Genomic DNA, 5,757 nt, shown 5'->3' on the forward strand with positions numbered 1-5,757 from the left:
ACAAAACCAACAGATGGAGGAACAGACAAAACCCGCAGAGGGGGGAACAGACTAAACCAGCAGACAAAGGAACAGACTAAATCAAAAGAGGGAGGAACGGACTAAACCAACAGAGGGAGGAACGGACTAAACCAACAGATGGAGGAACAGGCTAAACCAACAGAGGGAGGAACAGACTAAACCAACAGAGGGAGGAACGCACTAAACCAACAGATGGAGGAACAGACTAAACCAATAGATGGAGGAACAGACTAAACCAACAGATGGAGGAACAGACTAAACCAACAGACAAAGGAACAGATGGAGGAACAGACTAAACTAACAGAGGGGGGAACATAATAAACCAACAGAGGGAGGAACAGACTAAACCAGCAGAGGGAGGAACGGACTAAACCCTCAGATGGGGGAACGGACTAAACCAACAGATGGAAAAACAGACTAAACCAACAGAGGGAGGAACAGACTAAACCAACAGATAGAGGAACAGACTAAACCAACAGAGGGGGGAACACACTAAACCAACAGAGGGAGGAACAGACTAAACCAACAGACAAAGGAACAGACTAAACCAACAGACAAATGGACAGACGGAGGAACAGACAAAACCAACAGATGGAGGAACAGACAAGACCCGCAGAGGGGGGAACGGACTAAACCAACAGATGGAGGAACAGGCTAAACCAACAGATGGAGGAACAGACTAAACCAATAGATGTAGGAACAGACTAAACCAACAGATGGAGGAACAGACTAAAACAACAGACAAAGGAACAGACTAAACCAACAGAGGGAGGAACAGACTACACCAACAGAGGGAGGAACAGACTAAACCAACAGAGGGAAGAACAGACTAAACCAACAAAGGGAGGAACAGACTAAACCAACAGACAAGGGAACAGACTAAACCAACAGACCGAGGAACAGACGGAGGAACAGACTAAACCAACAGAGGGGGCAACAGACTAAACCAACAGATGGAGGAACAGACTAAACCAACAGACAAAGGAACAGACGGAGGAACAGACTAAACTAACAGAGGGGGGAACAGACTAAACCAACAGAGGGAGGAACAGACTAAACCAGCAGAGGGAGGAACGGACTAAACCCTCAGATGGGGAACGGACTAAACCAACAGATGGAGGAACAGACTAAACCAACAGAGGGAGGAACAGACTAAACCAACAGATGGAGGAACAGACTAAACCAACAGAGGGGGCAACAGACTAAACCAACAGAGGGAGGAACAGACTAAACAAACAGACAAAGGAACAAACTAAACCAACAGACAAATGAACAGAAGGAGGAACAGACTAAACCAATAGATGGAGGAACAGACTAAACCAGCAGATGGAGGAACAGACTAATCCAACAGAGTTAGGAACAGACTAAACCAACAGACAAAGGAACAGACTAAACCAGCAGAGGGTGGAACAGACTAAACCAGCAGAGGGAGGAACACACTAAACCAACAGATAGAGGAACAGACTAAACCAACAGAGGGAGGAACAGACTAAACCAACAGACAAAGAAACAGACTAAACCAACAGAGGGAGGAACAGACTAAACCAACAGATGGAGGAACAGACTAAACCAGCAGAGGGAAGAACAGAATAAACCAGCAGAGGGAGGAACAGACTAAACCAGCAGATGGAGGAACAGACTAAACCAGCAGAGGGAGGAACAGACTAAACCAACAGATGGAGGAACAGACTAAACCAGCAGAGGGAAGAACAGACTAAACCAGCAGAGGGAGGAACAGACTAAATCAACAGAGGGGGGAACGGACTAAACCAACAGAGGGAGGAACAGACTAAATCAACAGAGGGAGGAACAGACTAAACCAACTGAGGGAGGAACAAACTAAACCAACAGAGGGAGGAACAGACTAAACCAACAGATGGAGAAACAGACTAAACCAACAGAGGGATGAACAGACTAAACCAGCAGAGGGAGGAACAGACTAAACCAGCAGAGGGAGGAACACACTAAACCAGCAGAGGGAGGAACGGACTAAATCAACAGAGGGGGGAACGGACTAAACCAACAGAGTGAGGAACAGACTAAACCAACAGAGGGAGGAACAGACTAAACAAACAGAGGGAGGAACAGACTAAACCAACAGATGGAGGAACAGACTAAACCAGCAGAGGGAAGAACAGAATAAACCAGCAGAGGGGGGAACGGACTAAATCAACAGAGGGGGGAACGGACTAAACCAACAGACAAAGGAACAGACTAAACCAACAGAGGGAGGAACAGACTAAACCAACAGACAAAGGAACAGACTAAACCAACAGAGGGAGGAACAAACTAAACCAACAGAGGGAGGAACAGACTAAACCAACAGAGGGGGGAACAGACTAAACCAACAGACAAAGGAACAGACTAAACCAACAGAGGGAGGAACAGACTAAACCAGCAGAGGGAGGAACAGACTAAACCCTCAGATGGGGGAACGGACTAAACCAACAGATGGAAAAACAGACTAAACCAACAGAGGGGGGAACACACTAAACCAACAGAGGGAGGAACAGACTAAACCAGCAGAGGGAGGAACAGACTAAACCCTCAGATGGGGAACGGACTAAACCAACAGATGGAAAAACAGACTAAACCAACAGAGGGGGGAACACACTAAACCAACAGAGGGAGGAACAGACTAAACTAGCAGACAAAGGAACAGACTAAACCAACAGACAAATGAACAGACGGAGGAACAGACAAAACCAACAGATGGAGGAACAGACAAAACCCGCAGAGGGGGGAACAGACTAAACCAGCAGACAAAGGAACAGACTAAATCAAAAGAGGGAGGAACGGACTAAACCAACAGAGGGAGGAACGGACTAAACCAACAGATGGAGGAACAGGCTAAACCAACAGAGGGAGGAACAGACTAAACCAACAGAGGGAGGAACGCACTAAACCAACAGATGGAGGAACAGACTAAACCAATAGATGGAGGAACAGACTAAACCAACAGATGGAGGAACAGACTAAACCAACAGACAAAGGAACAGATGGAGGAACAGACTAAACTAACAGAGGGGGAACATAATAAACCAACAGAGGGAGGAACAGACTAAACCAGCAGAGGGAGGAACGGACTAAACCCTCAGATGGGGGAACGGACTAAACCAACAGATGGAAAAACAGACTAAACCAACAGAGGGAGGAACAGACTAAACCAACAGATAGAGGAACAGACTAAACCAACAGAGGGGGGAACACACTAAACCAACAGAGGGAGGAACAGACTAAACCAACAGACAAAGGAACAGACTAAACCAACAGACAAATGGACAGACGGAGGAACAGACAAAACCAACAGATGGAGGAACAGACAAGACCCGCAGAGGGGGGAACGGACTAAACCAACAGATGGAGGAACAGGCTAAACCAACAGATGGAGGAACAGACTAAACCAATAGATGTAGGAACAGACTAAACCAACAGATGGAGGAACAGACTAAAACAACAGACAAAGGAACAGACTAAACCAACAGAGGGAGGAACAGACTACACCAACAGAGGGAGGAACAGACTAAACCAACAGAGGGAAGAACAGACTAAACCAACAAAGGGAGGAACAGACTAAACCAACAGACAAGGGAACAGACTAAACCAACAGACCGAGGAACAGACGGAGGAACAGACTAAACCAACAGAGGGGGCAACAGACTAAACCAACAGATGGAGGAACAGACTAAACCAACAGACAAAGGAACAGACGGAGGAACAGACTAAACTAACAGAGGGGGGAACAGACTAAACCAACAGAGGGAGGAACAGACTAAACCAGCAGAGGGAGGAACGGACTAAACCCTCAGATGGGGGAACGGACTAAACCAACAGATGGAGGAACAGACTAAACCAACAGAGGGAGGAACAGACTAAACCAACAGATGGAGGAACAGACTAAACCAACAGAGGGGGCAACAGACTAAACCAACAGAGGGAGGAACAGACTAAACAAACAGACAAAGGAACAAACTAAACCAACAGACAAATGAACAGAAGGAGGAACAGACTAAACCAATAGATGGAGGAACAGACTAAACCAGCAGATGGAGGAACAGACTAATCCAACAGAGTTAGGAACAGACTAAACCAACAGACAAAGGAACAGACTAAACCAGCAGAGGGTGGAACAGACTAAACCAGCAGAGGGAGGAACACACTAAACCAACAGATAGAGGAACAGACTAAACCAACAGAGGGAGGAACAGACTAAACCAACAGACAAAGAAACAGACTAAACCAACAGAGGGAGGAACAGACTAAACCAACAGATGGAGGAACAGACTAAACCAGCAGAGGGAAGAACAGAATAAACCAGCAGAGGGAGGAACAGACTAAACCAGCAGATGGAGGAACAGACTAAACCAGCAGAGGGAGGAACAGACTAAACCAACAGATGGAGGAACAGACTAAACCAGCAGAGGGAAGAACAGACTAAACCAGCAGAGGGAGGAACAGACTAAATCAACAGAGGGGGGAACGGACTAAACCAACAGAGGGAGGAACAGACTAAATCAACAGAGGGAGGAACAGACTAAACCAACTGAGGGAGGAACAAACTAAACCAACAGAGGGAGGAACAGACTAAACCAACAGATGGAGAAACAGACTAAACCAACAGAGGGATGAACAGACTAAACCAACAGAGGGAGGAACAGACTAAACCAACAGAGGGAGGAACAGACTAAACCAACAGAGGGAGGAAGAGACTAAACCAACAGACAAAGGAACAGACTAAACCAAAAGAGGGAGGAACAGACTAAACTAACAGAGGGAGGAACAGACTAAACCAACAAAGGGAGGAACAGACTAAACCAACAGACAAGGGAACAGACTAAACCAACAGACCGAGGAACAGACGGAGGAACAGACTAAACCAACAGAGGGAGCAACAGACTAAACCAACAGAGGGAGGAACAGACTAAACCAACAGATAGAGGAACAGACTAAACCAACAGAGGGGTGAACACACTAAACCAACAGAGGGAGGAACAGACTAAACCAACAGACAAGGGAACAGACTAAACCAACAGACAAATGAACAGACGGAGGAACAGACTAAACCAATAGATGGAGGAACAGACTAAACCAGCAGATGGAGGAACAGACTAATCCAACAGAGTTAGGAACAGACTAAACCAACAGACAAAGGAACAGACTAAACCAACAGAGGGAGGAACAGACTAAGCCAACAGAGGGAGGAAGAGACTAAACCAACAGACAAAGGAACAGACTAAACCAACAGAGGGAGGAACAGACTAAACCAAAAGAGGGAGGAACAGACTAAACCAACAGAGGGAGGAACAGACTAAACCAACAAAGGGAGGAACAGGGTAAACCAACAGACAAGGGAACAGACTAAACCAACAGACAAATGAACAGATGGAGGAACAGACTAAACCAACAGAGGGGGCAACAGACTAAACCAACAGATGGAGGAACAGACTAAACCAACAGACAAAGGAACAGACGGAGGAACAGACTAAACGAACAGAGGGGGGAACAGACTAAACCAACAGATAGAGGAACACACTAAACCAACAGAAGGAGGAACAGACTAAACCAACAGACAAAGGAACAGACTAAACCAACAGACAAATGAACAGACGGAGGAACAGACTAAACCAATAGATGGAGGAACAGACAAAACCAACAGATGGAGGAACAGACAAAACCCGCAGAGGGGGGTACAGACTAAACCAACAGACAAAGGAACAGACTAAACCAACAAAGGGG

This window comes from Oncorhynchus nerka, linkage group LG4 (genome assembly GCF_034236695.1).
Source record: "Oncorhynchus nerka isolate Pitt River linkage group LG4, Oner_Uvic_2.0, whole genome shotgun sequence".
Lineage (NCBI taxonomy): Eukaryota > Metazoa > Chordata > Actinopteri > Salmoniformes > Salmonidae > Oncorhynchus > Oncorhynchus nerka.